Source organism: Eurosta solidaginis, chromosome 1, assembly GCF_040869045.1.
Source record: "Eurosta solidaginis isolate ZX-2024a chromosome 1, ASM4086904v1, whole genome shotgun sequence".
Classification (NCBI taxonomy): Eukaryota; Metazoa; Arthropoda; class Insecta; order Diptera; family Tephritidae; genus Eurosta; species Eurosta solidaginis.
The window spans coordinates 227,302,949-227,329,946 of record NC_090319.1 but is presented as its reverse complement, the minus strand read 5'-3'; the positions used below and the strand labels follow the sequence as shown (position 1 = coordinate 227,329,946).

The 26,998-nt window shown below is 39.5% G+C and overlaps 1 protein-coding gene and 1 pseudogene across 1 annotated transcript in view; one reads left to right on the top strand and one right to left on the bottom strand.

The window, feature by feature from the left end:
- Positions 1-26,998, top strand: part of CkIIalpha (casein kinase II subunit alpha) — a 311,099-nt gene that overhangs the window by 190,154 nt on the left and 93,947 nt on the right. The gene's annotated exons all lie outside the window — the stretch shown is intronic.
- On the bottom strand, positions 917-24,616 carry LOC137240035 (dolichyl-diphosphooligosaccharide--protein glycosyltransferase subunit STT3A pseudogene; annotated as a pseudogene).

Here is a 26,998-nt window from a genome sequence, read left to right as displayed (position 1 = left end):
GAGAAGAGCGCTGGCTCTTGCGGAATAATAGAAATGAGATGCTTCCCGTCTCACTACCATCAACAGGTATATCACCTTCGGGATGTGTGTGCGAGCTTTGCTAGCACCGGTGTGTCCTACTACCGCCACCTTCCAGCTGGTGTCAATGGTGATCTTTAAATTGTTCAACGTAATTGGTGAGACCATAACTCAACGATAAAAGTTTTAAACTCAATTTGTTCTTGGAACGGCCAATTATTCGGTGGATGTTTAGTAATTTCAGATTCTTGCTCGATATATGTACATTGCAAAATAAGCTGTACGCTGGTCCTTTGTGGTAGAGATTCGGTCAGTTGGCGCACGCCATACTGCACCATACCGGTAAGGATCATGGCGTGAGATATAGCCGAACTGACGTTATCGCTGAAGGTTTTGCGTGCCCAAAAGTGTAAAGCTAACCGTCACCAAGGCAAGAAAACGACAGCTCACACACCCCCAGCGGGTTAGGGGATCAGAATATACCCGCGGTAGGTATGCCTGTCGTAAGAGGCGACTAAAGTACCATATTCAAGGGGCTGTGTAGCGCAACCCTTCAGGTTGCCAGCGCAATATATAGCTTCTCCAAACCCAATTGTCAACCTCACCTATCCGCGGCGAATCCTGTTTCACTAACAGACGAGGCTCTGGCGACCCCAAGCTCCTCATGGAATTTGGGGGTAGGGAGGGAGAGAATGGCCTGAAGGTTTAATGTGGCCACATAAATCGTTCCCGAGATGGTCGGGCTAGCACCTTAATGGTGCTATGGTACCGGAGCGTACCGGATTTGTATCCGGCAAAGGACCATCACATCGATGACACTCCCCAAATCCTTCGGGGAACAACCTTATCGCTACAACAACAACAGCTCACACAATCCAACCACAAACCCTATGCTATATTAGAAGCCATCATCAGTGGTCAGGCAGCATTGTGCACATCGTGTAAGACATGAAATCCCTTTTTTTACAACATTCAATTCGCGCATTATCTCGTATGCTTTCTCCTCAGATGAGGCCATCGCTTGACCCGCACGTCATATGTGTGTATTATTCCAAGTATTGTTATCCACCAATATAGTGCGATTAGCCATTGCAGGTATTTGATAACCATAATCCCACCAAGACATGATGCGTGCATCCTCGGGTGTATTCATTTGAAGCCAATAGTACGCCTCTTGGAAATCATCGAAAATGATGCGTCCACCATCGTGTGAACGCGCGCTGAGTACAATGCTGGGAGAGGAATATGCCTCTGATGTGACCCATGTACAGTGGAATGTATAAACGACAAGCATTAGTGTAATTATGCCAACGAAACCAATGGCAACTTCGCCTTTTACCCCACTGCTCTGCTGTTTTAGTTTCTTGTATTGCCTTTTACTCTCTATGGGCTTTGACGAACCGGCATCTATAAATCTAATATATTTCGATAGCAGATGAGATATAGCGATGCCAGATAAAATACACATGACTGGTGCTAGTACAAGCATCAAGCGCACCATAACCCCCGCAAAATAAATGATAGTCACACCATAGAGTATAATAAATATATTCGAATCGGTCAATTTTGAGAAGCAGAAGTACACACCGGCTGGGAACAGAAACACCAGAATCTGCAAGTCGAAATAAACTGACGACCACGATGTGGGCTGATGTTCCGATACAGATGCAATAATGGGAATGTGATTCTTGGCATATGAATGGCAGTCCAAGGTGACACTTTGCCAGTGATTGTAAGCAAAGTACCTATAACAAGCACAGCACTGAGTATTGTCGAAATTAAGGCTTTAAAAAGTATTTAAAAATTTTCTTTTGATAACCGTGCCTGTATGTAATCCACAAAAGCGTGTCTCTGGCAAAGACCAAATGTGCCAAGTGCCAACATGTGCTCGGAGCTTTGTACTGGTTGAAATCCTACGAAGGAAATTTGCATAGACAGAATAGTGCCAACACAATAAAGGGTACTGTAAGCCACATAAATACGATGAGAGAAGCGCCCAGTAATAATTAAAGCCAACACGTCCAGTGGTATCAAATTGATTAGGAACACATACATAACCACCCCATGATGAAACCATGTAAAAATATGCCAAAGCAGACATTGCCGACCGAAATATAGCACCACTTTTCACTGCCTTAATCCATTAGTAGGTAAGCAGCATGCAGAAAATGGCAATGCCCTCGTTATCATACGATCCAGCTACGGAACGCGATATATAGCCAAGTACTATTGATATAAGAGCAGCTGCAACCAAGCCAGCACCATTACTATGTATTTCCCTTATTAGCGCATATTTGAACAGCGTTGTTAGTGAAGAAAAAAATGGCGCCAGAAATACGCAACTGTGAGGTTCAGCAACCACATGAGCCTGTAAAGAGCTGCTGCAGTCACCATAAGCCCAGGATATATGGTGCCACCAATGATACGTCCCAGTGGATACCATGCTCGATCGTCAAACCAATTGTGGAATTTGTAGAAACCTTGTTCGGCCAAAAACCGCGCGGTGCGATAATTGAAATACGGATCAAATTCATGAAAGACACTTTCAAAACGGAGAACCGAAAATAAGCGCGTGGCAAACGATAGCACAGCCGCTATTATCAAAACGGCTAATTTAATTAAATGCTCCTGTTTCTCCAATCCGTTTAAACCTGCAAAGAAAAAAAATCTATTAATATCTGCGTCAATGGGCATCGCAATAGTGTGGCAACTGACGGCGCGGCCGACGCCGTAGTTGGAGCACCGCCATTGCAAAGGCGGTAACCTAAAAAAAAAAAACGAAGAAAAAACCCGGTGCCCATGCCAATCTACGGAATCGTCACCACCATCCACGCCAGTAACCTGAAAAGAAAGAAAAATTAATGAATTAATTAATAAAAAGGAATATATACTAGTAATCAAATTAATTCACCATCTTCACCAAATACTTACATTTTCTTTACGAAAATATGCACAATAATAGTACTACAGCCACGCGCTGTAGTAGAAGAATGAGAACGGGAAAACATCTTTCGATTGTAGTCCCGTTCGTTTCAATTCATATGTACTTTTTTCAATTGTACCTTTGTGCGTATGAATGTTCACTTTTTTTTATCTGGTATACATATACCAGTGCGCGTACTTTTTATAAAGGGAATGTTGGTAAACAAGAAATGAAAACAGCAGTAGAAGCTAGTAGTAGTAGTTTATATTTGTACCAAAAAAAATTCCCAATTTATTGTAAAACAAATAAATCACATACCAAAACGTCTAACTACCACCACAATTTTCCAATGAACCAAAAATCTTGCCACAAAATAACCTATTTCGGCATGTTATTCGGCAAAGTATTCACACACGCAAAAAGATGACAATAGCGCCGAAAATTATTTGCGTGCTCAGTTGCTACATATATTTCATAAACAAATTTATTTCCGTTTTGAATTTGTGCACAACTTTGTTCAAATTTCGTTGGGGTGGTTAGTGTAACCGCCTAATATTAGTTGGTTGTGCTCAGCAATTAAATACGTTTACAAGCTGATCCCAGTATTTGTTCTCAATGCGAAAATACTGAAATATTGGTAGATTTTGGGCCTCGGTGGTAGTAGTAGTAGAAAATGAAAGTGGGTCAGACAAGTTAGTAAATCTACCGATGCGGTATGCCGAGTTTAAAAGCCCTATTCTGTGCACTTGACAAATTCACCATCTTGCTTATTTGTCAAGTTTGACAATTTATCAAGTAATTGCTATTCTATGTAAAAAATAAAAAGCCTTTTCGCTGACAAATTGTCAATAAGTCAAACGCTCTTGATAACTTAATTTATACGGATAAAATTAAATTAGAATTCTGTTATTGTGCGATCGAGAGAAAATGGAAGATTTATTACTTTTGCTATTATTGTTGGAAGATCCTCCTGAGGTTTTTGGATGTAATTTCAGGACGTTTTTGGGGACTCCCTCGGGGTCATTTGGGGAAATTCCGGGATGGTTTTGGGGTCTCAATCGGGTGCTCTCGGGTTCATTTGGGGGTCGTTCCTGGATCGCTTTGGGGACTCCCTCGGGGTTCTCTCGGTGTCATTTGGGGGTCATCCCGGGATCCATTTGGGGACTCCCTCGGGGTCATTTGGGGATCATTCCGGGACGGTTTTGGGGACTCCCTCGGGGTCTTTTGGGGGACATTCCGGGATGGTTTTGGGGACTCCATATGGTCTTTCCGGCGTCATTTAGGGGTCGTTCAGGGACCTTTTTGGGGACTCTCTCGAGATCATTCCGGAATGGTTTTTGGGACTACCTCGGGGTAATTTGGGGGTCATGTCCCCCAAATGACCTGAGAGAGTCTCCAAAAAGATCCCGGAACGACCCCTAAATGACCCGATGTAGTCCCCAAAACCATCCCGGAATGCCCCACAAATGACCGCGAGGGAGTCCCCAAATGGATCCCGGAATGACCCCCAAATGACCACGAGTGGATCCCGAGGGAGTCCCCAAAACATCCCGGTACGACAACAAGTGGCCCTGGGAAGACCCCGAGGGAGTCGCCAAACCACCACGGAAAGACCCCGAGGGGGTCCTCATAAACATCCCGGAACGACCCCCAAATGACCCCGGAAGCACACGATGGGGACCCCAAAACCATCCCGGAATGTCTCCCAAATTACCCCGAGGGAGTCCCCAAAACCGTTCCGGAATTATCACCAAATGGCCCCGAGGGAGTCCCCAAAACGATCCAAGAATGATCCCAAATGACCCCGATGGAGTCCCCAAAGCCATGCCGAAATGACCCCCAAAAAACCAGCGGATTATTTTTTTTTATTCCCATTTCGGGGTTAGAAGCATAAAATGAGACATATCGCTCCAATTGTTCATGCGTAGCACGTTCCACTTTTGATTTCTTTGAAAAAACTATGATTTTAAAATATTAGTTACAAAAAATAATGAACAATATTTAACTCTTACGTTTTTTCCATTTCGCGATTGTTACACTAAACAGTTGATTACTGTTTACTTTATTTAGTTCACCACAATATGGTGAAAAGCACAGGTCGTAGAGCATTTTAGAGTTGTCAAGTTATGCACAGAATAGAAATATTTGTCAACTTGATAAAAATCTTGTCAACTTATTGACAATTTGTCAAGTACACAGAATAACCCCGTAAGGCAAGGTGCACACGAGCCTACGCGTCATAGACGCTGCAGGCGAAATTTGTACGCTTTGATGCCGAATGGAGAGCGGCATACGAGGCGTCAGCTGCATGAACGCGACAAAGCATGCAATTTTCGTGTAGCTAAGCGTACAGCAATGTTGGTCGCTGAGCGAACGTGCGCTTGAAAAAAGGAAGAACAAGATGTTTGTTTACATTTTTTTGTATGCAAATTTGTGTAATTAGTTAAAAAATGTTGCTTTAGTTAATAAAAGTGCGTGAAAGGTATATTACCAAAGCGAAAAGGAGTATTAAACACAACAACAGCTTGGTTAGACATTGTTGAAGCGTTTAAAAGGCTAAAAAGTGTTGGAAACTAGAAATCACTCTTTTCTCTAGTCCGCGGTGGTTTAAAATCGCCTTTTATAATTTACATAGGCACGGGGATGCAAATAACGCTTAATACCCATTTTCCTTTGGTTTCGGGGACGGATATAGCTGAAGAAATTAAATTCTTTATTTAATTCTTTATATTTTCAATAATTGTTTGCTTTTTGTAGCGACGCTCGAAAGTAGCTTCGTGTGCAGATCTTGAGGCGTAGAGAAATTGTAGCTATATAAAATATCTTGTACGCGTCTATGACGCGTAGCCTCGTGTGCACCTTGCCTAAATGTACATTATATTAGGGATGCATAAAAAGATGCAAACGGGTACCCAAAAACCCGTTTCTGACAAATCGGTATCGGAGCCAAATACACTTCGGGAACCATGCCATGGCTAAAGGCCGTCAATTAAACTGGAGAAAATTTTGACAAATAATCGAAGGGCAATTCAAAAAAATAAAAAATTACACATTTTATAAATTTTTTTCCTCTTCCAAAACGAACATATTCTATTTTTTTTCTTTATACAGCAGAACATTTTGCTGTCCAAACATTTTTTCTCGGCGGCGAGGAAAGTTGTTGGTTTCTAGCATAACATTTTGCTGTCCAAGCATTTTTTTTCTCGGCGGGCAGTAAAGTTGTTAGTTTCTAGCACCAACAACACAAATAACAACGACTCAAGAGAACCCACGTGATACACTCTCTACCCGGTTCGGTACCAGAATGTGCGAACCGAAAATCGTAAATGCTCATTTTTCTGCAACACTAGTGTGCCCGTGGCTAACTAAAACGCTACCGGGTGATACAAAAATAAGTAAAACAGCACTAAAGCCCCAGACACATAACGCTAATTGAAAGAGACCATGCACAAAACATGCGCGAATCTCTTCTTAGGCAGCTACCGAGTTTCACCCCACTTACACGAAAAATTTAAGTAACGCAGTTAAGGCTTACTCGCCACCTAACGCGTAACATAGTCATAATACATCAACGAGTTCCCTTTATTTTTATTCCATCTTCTCTAAATAGAATGACTCGTTACGCTTCGCTACGAAAGAGGACCGAGCGCCAGGCCGCTCGTTACCAAAGCCGTGCCATTTATGCGACGCGAAACATCCAATCAGGTCATGCCCGATATACCGCGCGAAGTCCCCGCTGCAACGACTGCGCGAAATTATAAAGGCCAAGTACTGCCAAAATTGCCTTTCAATGGTAAATCGTGCCCGAGACTACACGAGTCAGGGCAGGTGCCGAAGATGTGGTAGCAACCATCATACCACGCTGCACCTGTCGATGGAGGACTTGTCGTCCGACCCGAGGCCCCCGAAGAGCTGGAACCAGCTGGTCATGGAAGAAGAGGAAGAAGGGTATGAGCGGATGCCCACTATGCAAGAGGTGGACGAAGGGACGATGGATGAGGCGCTGTCTCTCCACGCGTGCGAGTCGGCCTTTACTGACGAGCAACATTTACCATCCGGGAGTGGAGCGGGCACTCATATAGTCCAATCAGACAGTAGGGGATCGGACCCACGGTCGTTCCGACTCCTACTAGCCCACGAGCGACGAAAGAAGAGTGGAGCGGAATCACGGCCTTTCCGCCCACCTACGCAACGACGCCCACGAATACACCGAGAGAAGCGCAAGCGTAGACTGGCCCCTCGGCCGCGCCAGCTACGCGCTGTACGAAATCTTCAAGAAGAAAACCGGGACGGTAGACTGGCCACTCGGCTGCGCCAGCTACCTCACAAGAGTTCCTTTCGGAACGGAGTCATTCCGGCCCGCACTATAGCCGGCCCAACCCTTAGCCCAATGGATACTTTGGCGCCGACTGCGGTTGTGAAGGTGGAAGCCGGGGGGCGTTTACATCTCATCCGTGCACTCATTGATGCATGTTCCCCCCGCACAACGATCGACCGCAGGCTGGCGCGAGAGTTAGCACTGCCGACAACCAACGCCGCCGGCGAAACTGGCTGTTTTATTAAATTTAGAGGCAAACATGGACAGAGCAAGACGGCGACGACTCACGCAGTCTGCGTCCACGAGTTTAGGCGCGTCAGCCCAACTTATAGCGTCGACCCCAGCGTCGCAGCTCCTTACGAACACATTCGTCTGGCGGATTCACAATTCACGTTACCGCCGTCGTTAGGCTCGCTCCTAGCCCAAAGCACTATCTTTGGATGGGTGCTCTCCGGGACCCACCCGATCTAACATGACTTTGAAGGGTTACTTAGTTTTAAGCTTTATATATGTGAATAACATCTTTCTTTTGCTCGCAATAAATGGATTTCTGTAGTAACTTGCAAGAAATATATGATGCGTGTTCTTTTACTTTACCATTCCTGCTCATCCTAGCTACAAGTAACGGCGAAGGCAAGGAGGACGCTTCCCAAGGCAGTCAGTTCTATGTACCGGAGCGACTCGGGATTTTTCCCGACCAAGGACTGTCATTTCAGTGTGACCCCATTTAATTTGTTGCGTGCCTCCCACAAATTGTCATCCTCCCAGTAGCTCCTTGCAGAAGGACTGCTCCATATTCTCTTACTCCGTGAAGGCATCGAATCCAATCCGGGTCCGTCTCCTGACCCCGGTCCTGAGAAATGGTTTTGCTGCATCTGCCGGAAAAGAATCATTTTAGGACGGTCATACTCTGTTCAGTGTGTCTCGTGCAAGGGATGGTTGCATCGGACAGGTTGTTCTGGGCTTGATCCCAAAACCCGACGTCCACGTAACTTTTATAAATCTTTTGTGGCTCCTTGCTGTTCACGCCCAAGGGCGTCCCGTAGTCTACGCCTAAGCTGTTGCTACCGCCACAATTTTTATTATAAAAGGTAATTAATTTGTGTTCTATGCAATTTCCTTTCATTTAAATAAATGATTATTATAACGAGAAATATCTCGTCTTTCTTTTCTTTTAATTTTTAATCCTAACACAATTGTGGTGCCTCCACTCCTTTGCCGAGTTTGCGACACACCATAATTGTACAATAACAATATCAAAATTTAACTGTCTTGCCAAAATGGATTCAACACAAAGCGTGGCAAATCCTGAAACTCGCTCTTGAGATGAACACGATCTATGAAAGTTTTTTGTTCTTGAAAGGACGCTGAAGGAATGCTCTGCACTAGCTACAGTGACAGGTATAGGCAAAAGATACGTAAAGCAACACAAAATTGTATACAGAAAATGGAAAGGGGAAAATTGTATAAATATGTAAATGGCATTTAGCAATTCCAATGGTGACAGACCCTTATCAAAATTTGCTTCGTAAATAGGTTTCAAGTGAATTATTTCGCATTCTAAGCTTTGAGAAATGTCCGACTTGTATTTTTCGACAAGTTTTGCTGCGCTCGCCCGGACCGTAGTTTCATCCATGTCTTCAAATTGCTACAAAAAGCATAGCAGCAAATCGTTCAGTAATGGCAGTGATTACCGAACCAACGATCACCAGGAATGTATTGTTTTTAAAATCAGACTCTGAATAATCCGCAATCATCTCATTTAGATTATTTTCAGAATGTCTTTTGGGTTTTCTCTTTCGAATGTCCGGAAATTTTGGCGAGATGTTCAATTGAATAGCAACTGTTGTGCATTCGTTTAAACTGGTTCCCGATTAACTTCAAATCAGCTAATAAGGCATCTAGAGGTCGGACCTCAACATCTATGTTGGCGTCTCTAGCTTGGAGGACCACGTTCCTTTCATTAACGGTAGTCAGTATCTTGAACCAAACTGAGGACAGCAAGACACATTCGAACTTGTTGATATACTTGAGAATGCCGGGAACATCTCCGTATGCTTGCGCAGTCAAATTGGGCTTTCGCCTAAAAGACTATGAAGAGATCTCGGTACATTTTTTTTGAGGATGTCCCATCGTTGTGGAGTGCTGCTGAAAATAGTAAAATATTTTTGTGCAACTCCGAAGAAAGTAATTGCAACCGTACAACATTCTGCAGCATCAACACCACATAAATTGAGACTGTGGGTTGCACAAAGCGAGTAATCAACATTCGAGTTTTTGTCGAGAATGTGACCGAGAGCTCCGTTGTAAGCTTCTTTCATATTGGCGCCGTTATTGTACCCTTGTGCACGACAATCTTTTAATGGGATTTCATTTTTACCTAGAGTATGGCAAATTATATCAGCGATTTTCTGACCAGTTTTTTAGTTACAATTTACGAAACCAAAAACCGTTCTTTAATTGTAAAATTTGTCGCTTTCGAATTGAAATGCAGTTAGCGCAAAATGAACGTAGTCAACGTGATTAGCATCAGGCATAGCATCAACGATAATAGCAAAATACTTGGCTTTCTTGCCTTGATCTAATATAGTTTCCCTCACGTGCTTTGCACAAATTTCTATAAACTCGTTCTGAATGCCTGGGAAAGATAGTGAACTTGTAAACGTTTGTGCTGCTGTTGTGAAATCCTAAGTTTCTCCAAATGATATCTAAGTGTCGGATCATAATGGCTTATGAGATCTTAGATGCCCAAAATATGTCAATTGTTTCGTTCACCAAAATATATACTTTCGCCTTTGAAAGCTAGGCCTCTCACCCAAAAATAAAATAGTGTCCAAAATTCTATATAAAATTTCTTTCCACTTTTGAGTTTCAGTGATTAGCTGTTCATTGATAAGTGTATCAATTGTAGCCTCCTTTTGAATTAGATTTTGTAAAGATCGCCATTGAATATAACATTTAATGTGATCTTGAGTATTTTCGTGTGATGGCAGTTTATCGTATAGCTTCTTCCATACCTGGAATTTCAAATATCCGCCAGGACAACAAGTTTTGGGTCAATTTAAAGTATTGGTGCTTAACAGACGACATGGTAGGAAATAACAAGCATTGCTACTGGCACTCCACACTAACAAGTCACGTTCCACTTTCTCTCCTTTTGTCAAGATTCTGTTTAACGAGGTAGGAAATGCCTCGTCATTAAAATAACGTGGAAAAATAACAGGACACTTTTGATGACTCGACGAATTATTTCGTTGACTTCTTCAGATCGCAAAAACTCATTATTCACGGTACGGATATCGAAGTCGTTTAAATAATCTGGACTTTGATACAGAGTTGGTGGTATTGTTGGAAGACTTTTTGAAGATGAACCTATATCAGTGTCACCACGAGAACTTTACGATTTCGGATTCATGTAAACATATATTTTTGTTTGATGTGTTTATTGTCTCCTCACTGTTCGAAGGCTCAGGCAAAAAATCATGATCAATATTCGTTGCTTTTGATGTTCGGCTTAAAATTTGAACATGGAACAACTAAAGACTCTCCTGAATTAAAAAAAAATCTTAGTACCTCTAAATCGCGGGCCCCCTGAGAAACCCCGGGCCCGGGGGAATCCCCCCATTCCCCCTCCCCTCTCGTCGGGCCAGATTAATTGTTTCTCTGTATTGCATAATTCGTATGTTCTCATTAAGAGTACTATGTATGTCTACTAGGAGTTTTAAAGTGATATTGTATGTCGTTTTGCTCGAGGAATTCCAGGAATGGTAATGTTTTAAAAGTTTTTTCATTGTCTTGTTGGAAAATAAAGTTCTCTTTTTAATTCTTCATAAGTTTTGTCTATTCCTGGGTGATTGTATTCATGCCTATGTTTTTTAAGTATTTTTTCATATGTTTCTTCATCAGAATACTGAGGTAAGACTTTAGTGCATTTGTATATTTTACTTTTACATGATCGAAAACTATTATATATATTTTGGAAATCTTGAAATACTCCATCATTATCAAAATAAATACCAGTTTTCTGTGCCCTGCATTTTTGCAAGATTTCTATTAGTTTTTTCCTAGAATATGTGGGTTTCTTAAATATTACAGTGTCGCATAAAACGATTTCATCTGTCGTTAAGACTAAAATTCTTGATTTAAACATATAAGTGGTTTTTCACTAATTTCGATTCCTCTATTAGATTCGTTTTGAGCACTATGAATAGTATCTAAGTCATCGGTTCCCTGTTGACTACTCTGGTAATGTACTTTTACGATATGTTCCGTAAGTTTATCTGTCGGTTTATAACTTTTATTACACAAAGTACACACATTTGTAAGAAGTTTGCATTGTTTTTCATGTTTGTCTTTTTCTTCTTCTGATGTATGCTTAGAACTGCAATATTGGCACATATATACCATTTTTATGCCTGAGCAAATGACTCTTTAGACTGTTTTTATTTTTGAAGGATTTGTTACACTCCTCACACTCAAAAATATTTATTTCCTCAGAACTAATTTTTATACTTGATAAAGCATCTGCAACTTTATTTTCTTTACCTTCTACATGCGTTATATTAAAATCGTATTCACTTAGTAAAATTTTCCACTTTGTATTTTAGAACTCGGTTCATTCAAATTAGATAATAATAATAATAATAATAAGCCCAACGGGTAAATACCCTCCAAAGCCCGCCCAACCGTCACGAGGGGCGCATCCGCATGACGCACGGATTTTCTTTTTGCCGAGTTGTTGATAGGCGGAGGTTTGTTAAGCGTTGAGATCTAAAACTGCTCAGCTACAGAATAAATATCATCAGCTGAGTATTATACATAACAGTTGGAAATAATACATATACTACATAGTTAAATAAGTGAACATTTTATATAAAGATTTTTTTTTATTTTTTTTTATTAATATGTTACGAGTTAAGACAGGATAGGGCAGTTTTCTTTATAGTAAAAAGTGAATCTGTTATATCAAACGAGTTCGAATGAGAGTTAAAATCATGACACAAACACCGAAAAGGTTCATTTAATTCGAAACTAGTTCTGCACTGCCTCAAAAGAAGAGGTTTGTAATGTCTTGACGCTCGTGATGGGACATTGAAGTTTACTTCGTTCAAAAGAAAGGGGCTAGAAATCAGTCCATTCAGTAGTTTAGCCATGAATAATACGCCTAGCATTTCTCCACGACTTGCAAGAGTTGGAAGATTGATAAGCTTTAACCGACTAGTATAAGGTGGAAGATTATACCCAGAGTCCCAATGAAAATTCCTTAAAGAAAAAAGTAAAAATTGCTTCTGTATTGACTCTAGTCTATCTGCATGAACTTGATATCGCGGATGCCAGACTATTGATCCGTAGTCTAGTATCGGTCTAACTAATGTGGTAAAAAGGGCTTTAGTTACATAAGGGTCACTAAATTCTTTAGACCAGAGCCGGCCACACAAATACTAAAACAATTGCATAAGTGTGTGTAAAAATTGAGTGGCAACTCCCCACAGTGTGCTAAAAGAAATATGGACTATGGAGTTTGAAATTAAAAAGGACTTTGGTTATTTGATTTCAAGCTAATCCTGACTATATTTACTTATATTCATATAACTAAGAGCGCGGAGGTCGAGCTAACCAGATACAACTATTTTATAAAAGAATGTATGTTGTTTCTTCAATTTAAAATTCATAAGGGCGCCATTGCTTTGCTGGAAATAAACCGACGACAAAAGAAGCCTTATTTATTTCATAGTTCCTATCTGCTGGCGGCCACCGTGGTGTGATGGTAGCGTGCTCCGCCTACCACACCGTATGCCCTGTGTTCACACCCCGGGCAAAGCAACATCAAAATTTTAGAAATAAGGGTTTTCAATTAGAAGACAATTTTTCTAAGCGGGGTCGCCCCTCGGCAGTGTTTGGCAAGAGCTCCGGGTGTATTTCTGCCATGAAAAGCTCTCAGTGAAAACTCATCTGCCTTGCAGATGTCGTTCGGATTAGGCGTACAACACGTAGGTCCCGTCCGGCCAATTTGTAGGGAAACTCAAGAGGAGCACGACGCAAATTGGAGAGAAGCTCGGCCTTAGATTTCTTCGGAGGTTATCACGCCTTACATTTATTTTTTTATCTGCTGTATCTGATTCGCTATCCGAAAACAGTTTCCTTTTGGCTTTATCAAATAAACTGTGCTTTTTTGCTTGTGAAACGGAAGCTATGTCTTTATGGCAGTTATTAAAATGCCTTTTCAAGGAAAAAAGTTTATTTGATGAGAAAATTCGCAAAATACAAGGAACTATAAAACAATGTAAAAGTAAAAATATTTTCACATTATTAAGTTCTAAAAAATATGTATGTTCAAAGGAACTTAATAATACTAACTAAAAGGTATTAAAAGTCACTTTAACATTGCAGCATATTTTTTTATTATGTGCCCATAAAGTAGCATGCACTTTTCCTTTTGCATTGACTGTTGATTTTATTGAGTGACAAGCGAAAGCAAACGATCGTGATCACACATCGTTAGTGTCGTCGTGAAAATACGAACTCAAATTGCACAATGTGCAACTTTTGGCCGGCTTTGCTTTAGACCATCGTTTCACGAATGATAGAACACCTCTAGCCTTATTGACAGTAGTCATAATATGAAGGTTGAAACTAAGTTTAGCATCCATGGTGACTCCTAAGACAACAAAATAATTTACTGATGCAAGACAAAAATTACTAATTACGTAAGAGGCTGCTGGCAAAGATCTTCGAGAGATGCACATGAATTTACATTTATTGATATTCAGCGGCATTGAGTGGGAAACTTTTTTCAAATGCTTTACTGAAATCAGTGTATATAACATCGGTGTGAAGATTTTCTCTAAATCCATTAGAAACATGAGTTGTGAATTCAAGTAAATTAGTAATGGTAGATTTGCCTTTGCAGAACCCGTGTTGTGAATCTGTAATCAACGTAGAAATGGAAAATGTTAGCTAATTAGTAACAATGGCTTCAAATACCTTTGGGATGGCAGACAATTTTGCAATTCCTCGATAATTTTCTACACATTATCTACTGCCGTTTTTATGAAGGGGTATAAGAAAAGATTCCTTCCAAGCAGCAGGAAAAACACCATGTTTTAGGGACATGTTGAATAAGTCAGTTAGGGGCTGATAAATATGTTCAGCGCATTTTTTAAGAAAACAAGTGGGAATAAGGTCAGGACCACATTTGTAAGATTCCTTCAAAGACGTTAAATGTGAAAAAACCTCCTCAGGAGATATTGCTGGAATATTAATTGCGTTAACTGATTTAAGTTGATAGGGGTATTCATTAGACAATGAAATTGATTCAGCAGAATAGTTGGAACTGAAAAATTGTGCAAAGAAGTTGGCAATATCTTGATCGTCGCTAGAGAAATCCTCACGGTATTTCATACCAGAAGGAAACCAAGTTATTTTCTTTTTCATCGTACAGAGATAGGTATTGTAACACTTTTTGTTTAATTCAAAATATTTATGACGCAATATAGAGTACTTCAAGTAGTCAGAGTGTGAACCCGTCTTCTTGTACAGCTTGAAGGAACGCGATTTTTTATTATTTAAAGATTTCAGCTCTTTGGTGAACCATATTTGGACTAGTTCAGTGGAAACACGTTTACGCTTAGGTACGTGTCTTTCCAGAATAGCGTGAATGATGGTGTTGAAGTTCGAAACGTTTTTGTCAATATCTACACCGTATTTGGCCAAACTACTGTAGATAAAATTTGGTTAAGTTTATTAAAATTAGCCTTCGCGAATTCAAATCTAAAACTAGAGTCGTATATAGTGGTAATGCAACTCCGAGAACTGGAGTGGAGTGGACTTCTTGGTTGACCATGATATCAAGATCGATATGCAGAGAAGGGTGATGCCTTATAAGAACCAGGATATACCACTTAACTTCAGTTTGGAGAAAGGGTTAAGCAGTAATATGGTACTGGTGGAAAAGACTCGACAAAGACCACGAAAGTCAAAGGCAAAAGTTGATAGATCGAATGGACCAAATAAATCAAAATCAAAAGTACCTGCGAGAGAAACACTGGCATTGACAAAACCTAATGGACGCGCAAAACCGAAGCAACGAATTTCCCAGAAAGAATGCGAGAGTAGTTTCAAACCAGAGCGCACTACTGTGGGGAAACGTGGGAACGATACTGATTATGCAAAGCAAATCCGTCCAGCGCAAGCTCTACGAAGTAGTTCATTGGCCAAACAACAGAGTGTGAAGGAACGAACCAGGGTATTGAGTAGTGCGATGAAACAGAGGTACCATGAGAACAATAATTCGAAAGGTTTCTTGGCGGGAGATTTGGTACTGTTATACAACCCTCACCGGCGGAAAGGTGTTCCAACCAAATTTCGGTGCAGTTGGGAAGGCCCGTACAAAGTTGTGAAGAAGATCAGTGACACCATCTACCGCATACAAACCATTGGGAAACCACGAAGTAGAAGAGTGGTACATTTGGAGATGCTGGCAGCGTTTAGATCGAGAAATTTTTCTTATCGGGACGCTCAGACTTAGGTGGAGGGCAGTGTTACGAGTATTAGCAAAACTAAGGGGTGCTGCTATCTCTAAGCCGATGCTAAGCAGTGACGTGAATTCACATCAATAATTCAATCATTATGTATCTACATAAACGAATCAATAATCGCGTCTACACATATGTATGTATACGAGCAGCGGAGAACCAATGCACAAACACATGCATATATCTTATCTGAGTTGTCACAAGAGAGGGAAATAATTTGTGCAAGTATTATTCAAATGAGAATTTATAAACGTAGTTGTGGCTGACGATTTTGTAGCTGAAACAAACTAGTAAGTTCTGGAATAGAAAAGCCTGGAAGTATGCAATGAGAAATCAAAAAGTATAAAAGGCGTGACAGTAGAGGCGAAGGAAGAGTTTCAATTGAGCTATCAATCAATTTGGTTATTAAGCAAGCTATTCGTTGCAAAGTTTGTGTGTTATTGTGAAGTACTATAATAAAGGCCATTTTGCATTATTAAATATTGGAGTTATTTATTCAACAGTTTAGTGATTCGAACTCAGCAGAAGATTGTAAATAACGGGAATTTCAAGTAAATTCGTTACAATATCATGGTCAGATGTGGTCCATGAAACATGAGGAAGATTAAAGTCACCTAAGACAATTATAGAATCAATGGGCTTCAACATTGAACTGATAGCTTTCAGCAACGAAATATGATTCATGTACACCGAGAGATCAGAAGATGGTGGGATATAGCAGACGTCAATATAGGTATAGCAATACTCCACCTCCCAACTCTGTTCAAGCGGTCATTTCTATATACTTGGTAATCATTGCAAAAAACCTCTGAATTAAATATATCAGGCTTTAACCAAGTTTCAGTAAAAGCAATGATATTGTAATTACAGTTAAATGATTTCAAATACAGATCAGTTAGCTAAGTGTTTAGACCTCTTACATTTTGATAAAATATATCCAGGAAAGAATTCATATTTAGTTTTTTGCTGCAGTATTGTTATGAGGAACGGTAGCAAGATCAGGAATATTAACGTTACGTCTATGTTCAAATTCACGTACAAAAGCACCGGGCGGCCAGAATTAATTATTTAAAATGGTTTCAAAGTGTTGCGCGGATACGTCAATCCTAAATGACGAAATGTCTCTAGGATAATTAAAATTAAATTTACGAATAGTCACATTTTCGGATTTAAGTTTATTTATGATGTACGACTTCAGATCCTCTTCTGTAGTTTCTCTCTCGAATCTGCACACGAAAATCGACTTTTAAATGGGGATAGTAACCAATCTATTAGCCGGCGGTTCAGATTCCGTAGAGGGGTTGAGGGGAGCCTTCTTCCTTTTTATGGATGGTACATTAGAAACAGATGAAGCAGCTATCGAAATCGACGGTTGCACTGCTGAGGGACTCGGTGAGGACAGATTTATTAATTCCACAGTTGGAACTGGAAGAATTGGAGGTGGAGGAACTTTGGGAATGGCATCCATAGTCGGAGCGGAAACAACTATAGACCTATAATTATCATCTTGAAAGTTGACATTTGAGTGTTTGAAATACTTAAATAAGCTTTCATAACGCATAAATTTTTCGGACAAAGCGGAAATCTCTCTGCCTATTTCAGTGAAACCGTCTCAGGCCTGCTTGAAAACCTTGAAAAGATCAATTTCGGTAGGCCTACATTTCAAACAAGCCCAACGCACTACCTTATCGCTATCATTAAGTGCGTCGACCACTCTTGCTGACAAGCCGGCGCACTTCATATGGGCAAGCCCATCGCAAAGACAGCATGCCACGAAGGGATGCGATTTACATTTTACTAAGCAGTTGTGTTTTTTTTTTATTTTTTTTTTTTTTTTATTTTTTTAAGCAGTTTGGATATAGACAAGACATTTTTATAATAAACTTTATTTCATATAAAAGCTACAGAAAACCGAGAATTAATAAAATAGGAAAAGTATGGTTATTAATTGAAAGATAACACAACGAGTTATACAGAAAAAAATGAAACAGTTTGAAAGTACCTGTAAAAAGTGATAGGCTGTATGAGCAGTTTGAGATGCACTGTAATAACACTGAACAAACCGCGCAAACAGCTGTGACACTGAAGGAAGAATGTGCACGCAAAAATCAAAAATAAAAACAAATACTCTATTAACCCTCCGATGAGTGACAGTTCTGAACTTCACGGCCCACAGTGTTTCGTGTAGAACAAGCCAGCTGGACAAAAACAAAGTTCTTATTGCAAGAAAAGTGTAATGAGAAATGAAAGAAAACAAACAAGATAACGGGATTTTTGCTTTTTTTTTTTGATATTTTTGCTCATATATATTGAGTAATTGAAGGAAGAAGGCAGGAATGGCCGTAAAATGCATTGATTAATTTGCAAAATTCTTGTTAAATATTAAGCTTCATATTTCTTTTAAGTGAACACTTTTATATAATTTTTTTGATGGATTCTAAGCTCGAAGGTAAGCAAAATTTTTTAATAGTTATTCTTTCGCAATTAGAGTATTTTCAATTTATTTAACATTCCGTTATTAAGAAGAAAAGGTATTTTTTCTCTATATTTTTAACTTTAGGGACAAAAAAGTTACATCCATCCGCGGATATCCGGGCTAAATTTTACATATGTTATAGTCGCAAGTATTCTCTAATAGTCGAAAGAAAAAACCATTGCGAATTCTTTGCACATCTATTTTAAATTTTTTTTTTGTAGATTTAGTTATCTCTACATATAAAATAGGATGTATGTACGTACCAGCTCCGACGAGATATTTGAAACTCTAAAGCTGATCTACAAACGGCAAAACCAATTCCCAGGTACAGGGAACAAACACGTAGCCATAAAATACACAAAAATAAATGCGCAAGGTCAACAAGAGCACACCAAAAGCAAAAAGGCGAAGATTACTGTCTTCAACCTGCCACAACCTACCGCACCACCTACATACAAAGCAATCCTAATGCAGGTATAACCACACAGGAACGCTACACAAAACAACCCCATTTGGTAGCATCTACGCCAATACCTGAATGTAAAATAAATACTGCACAACTGATAACAAATCAGAACGATCAACGACACTTGAGATGCAGCACAACAATCATCAACTATTCACCCTGTCGGAAAATCAACAACACAAAGCAGTCTAGTTATAACCGTACCAAGAACGGAGTTTTTTGACATTTGGGTTCAACATTCGAAGGAAACCAGATATAAAGAATTATTGAGTTTTGTTGTACTTAAGTACGATTTAAGCGAAGCAGCCGAGTATTCGATAAATAGTTTAAGCTTACAAATATCGGCATATTCGTCGAAGCTGTATCAAAATTGGAACTTTTCTGGAAGACATAAGGAGCGATTTTTGAATAAAAACTCGGAGTGGCTTTCGGGTCCAGACTTCACATTTACAATAATGGTGGATTCAAAGTTGCCATCAGACCAACCAACCACTTCTTCAGGTAACCCCGGCCCCGGAAGACGAAAGAAGGACTTTGTTAGCTGCAGTGAAAAAACCAAAAGGCGTCGAGTGGATGACCTCTTGCAATCTAGAAGTCCTGGTGAGTTACTTTATGCGGCAGAAGTATCAACGCGTATGTCCGGCAACAGAAATATTGCTAACATTATAAAAAAATCACAGGAAACCACTCAAATATCTGGCAAAAAGATGACATATGAGCCAGATGCAAGATGCTTGAGCAATGTAGAAGCTTTAGCATACGACTCATGGGTACAAAACGACTCGGAAGTGGAGAATCAAGGCAGGCCATAAGGTTTATCCATCATTTTACAGTCTAACAAGTAAGGAAGGTTAAGTTCGGGTGTAACCGAACATTATATACTCAGTTGAGAGCTATGGTGACAACATAAGGGAAAATAACCATGTAGGAAAATGAACCGAGGGAAACCCTGGAATGTGTTTGTATGACATGTGTATCAAATGAAAGGCATTAAAGAGTATTTTATGAGGGAGTGGGCCATAGTTCTATAGGTGGACGCCATTTAGGGATATAGCCATAAAGGTGGATCAGGGTTGACTCTAGAATGCGTTTGTACGATATGGGTATCAAATGAAAGGTGTTAATGAGTATTTTAAAATGGAGTAATCCTTAGTTCCATAGGTGGACACCGTTTCGAGATATCGCCACAAAGGTGGACCAGGGGTGACCCTAGACTTTGTTTGTACAATATGGGCATCAAAAGAATGGTGTTAATGAGTATTTTAAAAGGGAGTGGGCCTTAGTTGTATAGGTGGATGCCGTTTCGAAATATCGCCATAAAGGTGGACCAGGGGTGACTCTAGAATGTGTTTGTACGATATGGGTATCAAATAAAAGGTATTAATGAGGGTTTTAAAAGGGAGTGGTGGTTGTTGTATAGGTGGTCGCATTTTCGAGATATCGCCATAAAGGTGGACCAGGGGTGACCCTAGAATTTGTTTGTACAATATGGGTATCAAAAGAAAGGTGTTGATGATTATTTTAAAAGGGAGTAATCCTTAGTTCCATAGGTGGACGCCGTTTCGAGATATCGCCATAAAGGTGGGCCAGGGGTGCCTCTAGAATTCGTTTGTGCAATATGGGTATCAAACGAAAGGAGTTAATGAGTATTTTAAAAGGGAGTGGGCCTTAGTTCTATAGGTGGACGCCTTTTCGAGGTATCGCAATAAAGGTGGACCAGGGGTGACTCTAGACTTTGTTTGTACGATATGGGTATCAAATGAAAGGTGTTAATGAGTATTTTTAAAAGGGAGTGGGCCTTCGTTCTATAGGTGTTCGCCTTTTCGAGATATCGCCATAAAGGTGGACCAGGGGTGACTTTAGAATATGTTTGTACGATATGGGTATCAAATGAAAGGTGTAAATGAGTATTTTAAAAGGGCGTGGGGCTTAGTTCTATAGGTGGACGCCTTTTCGAGATATCGCCATAAAGGTGGACCAGGGGTGACTCTAGAATGAGTTTGTACGATATGGGTATCAAATTAAAGGTATTAATGAGAGATTTAAAAGGGAGTGGTGGTAGTTGTATATGTGAAGGCGTTTTCCAGATATCGACCAAAATGTGGACCAGGGTGACCCAGAACATCATCTGTTGGATACCGCTAATTTATTTATATATGTAATACCTGCCAAGATTTTAAGGGTTTTTTATTTCGCCCTGCAGAACTTTTTAATTTTCTTCTACTTAATATGGTGGGTGTCACAACCATTTTATAAAGTTTTTTCTAAAGTTATATTTCGCGCCAATAAAACAATCCAATTACCTTACCATGTTTCATCCCTTTTTTGTTTGTGGATTGTTTTATTGGCGCGAAATATAACTTTAAAAAAAACTTTATAAAATGGTTGTGACAGCTACCATATTAAGTAGAAGAAAGTGAAAAAGTTCTGCAGGGCGAAATAAAAAACCCTTAAAATCTTGGCAGGTATTACATATATAAATAAATTAGCTGTATCCAACAGATGATGTTCTGGGTCACCCTGGTCCACATTTTGGTCGATATCTGGAAAACGCCTTCACATATACAACTACCACCACTCCCTTTTAAAACTCTCATTAATACCTTTAATTTGATACCCATATCGTACAAACTCATTCTAGAGTCACCCCTGGTCCACCTTTATGGCGATATCTCGAAAAGGCGTCCACCTATAGAACTAAGCCCCACGCCCTTTTAAAATACTCATTTACACCTTTCATTTGATACCCATATCGTACAAACATATTCTAAAATCACCCCTGGTCCACCTTTATGGCGATATCTCGAAAAGGCGAACACCTATAGAACGAAGGCCCACTCCCTTTTAAAAATACTCATTAACACCTTTCATTTGATACCCATATCGTACAAACAAAGTCTAGAGTCACCCCTGGTCCACCTTTATTGCGATACCTCGAAAAGGCATCCACCTATAGAACTAAGGCCCACTCCCTTTTAAAATACTCATTAACTCCTTTCGTTTGATACCCATATTGCACAAACGAATTCTAGAGGCACCCCTGGCCCACCTTTATGGCGATATCTCGAAACGGCGTCCACCTATGGAAATAAGGATTACTCCCTTTTAAAATACTCATCAACACCTTTCTTTTGATACCCATATTGTACAAACAAATTCTAGGGTCACCCCTAGTCCACCTTTATGGCGATATCTCGAAAATGCGACCACCTATACAACAACCACCACTCCCTTTTAAAACCCTCATTAATACCTTTAATTTGATACCCATATCGTACAAACACATTCTAGAGTCACCCCTAGTCCACCTTTATGGCGATATTTCGAAACGGCATCCACCTATACAACTAAGGCCCACTCCCTTTTAAAATACTCATTAACACCATTCTTTTGATGCCCATATTGTACAAACAAAGTCTAGGGTCACCCCTGGTCCACCTTTGTGGCGATATCTCGAAACGGCGTCCACCTATGGAACTAAGGATTACTCCATTTTAAAATACTCATTAACACCTTTCATTTGATACCCATATCGTACAAACGCATTCTAGAGTCAACCCTGATCCACCTTTATGTCTATATCCCTAAATGGCCTCCACCTATAGAACTATGGCCCACTCCCTCATAAAGTACTCTTTAATGCCTTTCATTTGATACACATGTCATACAAACACATTCCAGGGTTTCCCTCGGTTCATTTTGCTACATGGTTATTTTCCCTTATGTTGTCACCATAGTTCTCAACTGAGTATGTAATGTTCGGTTACACCCGAACTTAACCTTCCTTACTTTTTAGAGTGTAAAATGATGGATAAACCTTATGGCCTGCCTTGATGCTCCACTTCCGAGTCGTTTTGTACCCATGAGTCGTATGCTAAAGCTTCTACATTGCTCAAGCATCTTGCATCTGGCTCACATGTCATCTTTTTGCCGGATATTTGAGTGGTTTCCGGTGATTTCTTTATAATGTTAGCAATATTTCTGTTGCCGGACATACGCGTTGATACTTCTGCCGCATAAAGTAACTCACCAGGACTTCTAGATTGCAAGAGGTCATCCACTCGACGCCTTTTGGTTTTTTCACTGCAGCTAACAAAGTCCTTCTTTCGTCTTCCGGGGCCGGGGTTACCTGAAGAAGTGGTTGGTTGGTCTGATGGCAACTTTGAATCCACCATTATTGTAAATGTGAAGTCTGGACCCGAAAGCCACTCCGAGTTTTTATTCAAAAATCGCTCCTTATGTCTTTCAGAAAAGTTCCAATTTTGATCCAGCTTCGACGAATATGCCGATATTTGTAAGCTTAAACTTCTTATCGAATACTCGGCTGCTTCGCTTAAATCGTACTTAAGTACAACAAAACTCAATAATTCTTTATATCTGGTTTCCTTCGAATGTTGAACCCAAATGTCAAAAAACTCCGTTCTTGGTACGGTTATAACTAGTCTGCTTTGTGTTGTTGATTTTCCGACAGGGTGAATAGTTGATGATTGTTGTGCTGCATCTCAAGTGTCGTTGATCGTTCTGATTTGTTATCAGTTGTGCAGTATTTATTTTACATTCAGGTATTGGCGTAGATGCTACCAAATGGGGTTGTTTTGTGTAGCGTTCCTGTGTGGTTATACCTGCATTAGGATTGCTTTGTATGTAGGTGGTGCGGTAGGTTGTGGCAGGTTGAAGACAGTGATCTTCGCCTTTTTGCTTTTGGTTTGCTCTTGTTGACCTTGCGCATTTATTTTTGTGTATTTTATGGCTACGTGTTTGTTCCCTGTACCTGGGAATTGGTTTTGCCGTTTGTAGATCAGCTTTAGAGTTTCAAATATCTCGTCGGAGCTGGTACGTACATACATCCTATTTTATATGTAGAGATAACTAAATCTACAAAAAAAAAAAATTTAAAATAGATGTGCAAAGAATTCGCAATGGTTTTTTCTTTCGACTATTAGAGAATACTTGCGACTATAACATATGTAAAATTTAGCCCGGATGTCCGCGGATGGATGTAACTTTTTTGTCCCTAAAGTTAAAAATATAGAGAAAAAGGGTTAATAGAGTATTTGTTTTTATTTTTGATTTTTGCGTGCACATTCTTCCTTCAGTGTCACAGCTGTTTGTGCGGTTTGTTCAGTGTTATTACAGTGCATCTCAAACTGCTCATACAGGTTATCACTTTTTACAGGTACTTTCAAACTGTTTCATTTTTTCTGTATAACTCTTTGTGTTATCTTTCAATTAATAACCATACTTTTCCTATTTTATCAATTCTCGGTTTTCTGTAGCTTTTATATGAAATAAAGTTTATTATAAAAATGTCTTGTCTATATCCAAACTGCTTAGTAAAATGTAAATCGCATCCCTTCGTGGTATGCTGTCTTTGCGATGGGCTTGCCCATATGAAGTGCGCCGGCTTGTCAGCAAGAGTGGTCGACGCACTTAATGATAGCGATAAGGTAGTGCGTTGGGCTTGTTTGAAATGTAGGCCTACCGAAATTGATCTCTTCAAGGTTTTCAAGCAGGCCTGAGACGGTTTCACTGAAATAGGCAGAGAGATTTCCGCTTTGTCCGAGAAATTTATGCGTTATGAAAGCTTATTTAAGTATTTCAAACACTCAAATGTCAACTTTCAAGATGATAATTATAGGTCTATAGTTGTTTCCGCTCCGACTATGGATGCCATTCCCAAAGTTCCTCCACCTCCAATTCTTCCAGTTCCAACTGTGGAATTAATAAATTTGTCCTCACCGAGTCCCTCAGCAGTGCAACCGTCGACATCGATAGCTGCTTCATCTGTTTCTAATGTACCATCCATAAAAAGGAAGAAGGCTCCCCTCAACCCCTCTACGGAATCTGAACCGCCGGCTAATAGATTGGTTACTATCCCCATTTAAAAGTCGATTTTCGTGTGCAGATTCGAGAGAGAAACTACAGAAGAGGATCTGAAGTCATACATCATAAATAAACTTAAATCCGAAAATGTGACTATTCGTAAATTTAATTTTAATTATCCTAGAGACATTTCGTCATTTAGGATTGACGTATCCGCGCAACACTTTGAAACCATTTTAAATAATTAATTCTGGCCGCCCGGCGCTTTTGTACGTGAATTTGAACATATACGTAACGTTAATATTCCTAATCTTGCTATCGTTCCTCATAACAATACTGCAGCAAAAAACTAAATATGAATTCTTTCCTTTATATATTTTATCAAAATGTAAGAGGTCTAAACACTTAGCTAACTGATCTGTATTTGAAATCATTTAACTGTAATTACAATATCATTGCTTTTACTGAAACTTGGCTAAAGCCTGATATATTTAATTCAGAGGTTTTTTGCAATGATTACCAAGTATATAGAAATGACCGCTTGAACAGAGTTGGGAGGTGGAGTATTGCTATACCTATATTGACGTCTGCTATATCCCACCATCTTCTGATCCCTCGGTGTACATGAATCATATTTCGTTGCTGCGCTATCAATTCAATGTTGAAGCCCATTGATTCTATAATTGTCTTAGGTGACTTTAATCTTCCTCATGTTTCATGGACCACATCTGACCATGATATTGTAACGAATTGACTTGAAATTCCCCTTATTTACAATCTTCTGCTGAGTTCGAATATCTAAACTGTTGAATAAATAACTCCAATATTTAATAATGCAAAATGGCCTTTATTATAGTACTTCACAATAACACACAAACTTTGCAACGAATAGCTTGCTTAATAACCAAATTGATTGATAGCTCAATTGAAACTCTTCCTTCGCCTCTACTGTCGCGCCTTTTATACTTTTTGATTTCTCATTGCATACTTCCAGGCTTTTCTATTCCAGAACTTACTAGTTTGTTTCAGCTACAAAATCGTCAGCCACAACTACGTTTATAAATTATCATTTGAATAATACTTGCACAAATTATTTCCCTTTCTTGTGACAACTCAGATAAGATATATGCATGTGTTTGTGAATTGGTTCTCCGCTGCTCGTATACATACATATGTGTAGACGCGATTATTGATTCGTTTATGTAGATACATAATGATTGAATTATTGATGTGAATTCACTTCACTGCTTAGCATCGGCTTAGAGATAGCAGCACCCCTTAGTTTTGCTAATATTCGGCATTTTATCATGGCATTTTTTCATTTTTCGTAATTTTCGATATCGAAAAAGTGGGCGTGGTCATAGTCGGATTTCGTTCATTTTTCATACCAAGATAAAGTGAGTTCAAGTAAGCACGTGAACTAATTTCATTAAAGATATGTCGATTTTTGCTGAAGTTATCGTGTTAACGGCCATGCGGAAAGACTGACGGGCGACTGTGTATAAAAACTGGGCGTGGCATCAACCGATTTCGCCCATTTTCACAGAAAACAGTTAACGTCATAAAATATATGCCCCTACCAAATTTTAAAAGGATTGGTTAATTTTTGTTCGACTTATGGCGTTAAAAGTGTCGTAGACAAATTAAATGAAAAAGGGCGGAGCCACGCCCATTTTGAAATTTTCTTTTATTTTTGTATTTTGTTGCACCATATCATTACTGGAGTTGAATGTTGACATAATTTACTTATATACTGTAAAGATATTAACTTTTCTTTTAAAATTTTAATTAAAAAAATTTTTTAAAAAGTGGGCGTGGTCGTTCTCCGATTTTGCTAATTTTTATTAAGCAGAAATATAATAATAAGAGTAACGTTCCTGCCAAATTTCATCATGATATCTTCAACGACTGCCAAATTACAGCTTGCAAAAGTTTTAAATTACCTTCTTTTAAAAGTGGGCGGTGCCACGCCCATTGTCCAAAATTTTACTAGTTTTCTATTCTGCGGCATAAGTTCAACTCATCTACCAAGTTTCGTCGCTTTATCTGTCTTTTGTAATGAATTATCGCACTTTTTCGGTTTTTCGAAATTTTCGATATCGAAAAAGTGGGCGTGGTTATAGTCCGATATCGTTAATTTTAAATAGGGATCTGAGATGAGTGCTCAGGAATCTACATACCAAATTTCATCAAGATACCTTAAAATTTACTCAAGTTATCGTGTTAACGGACGGACGGACGGACGGGCACGGCTCAATCAAATTTTTTTTCTATCCTGATTATTTTGATATATGGAAGTCTATATCTATCTCGATTCCTTTATATATGTACAACCAACCGTTATCCAATCAAACTTAATATACTCTGTGAGCTCTGCTCAACTGAGTATAAAAAAAGCTAAGGCAGAATGCTATCCAAATGAAATTGATGTGGGTGAAAC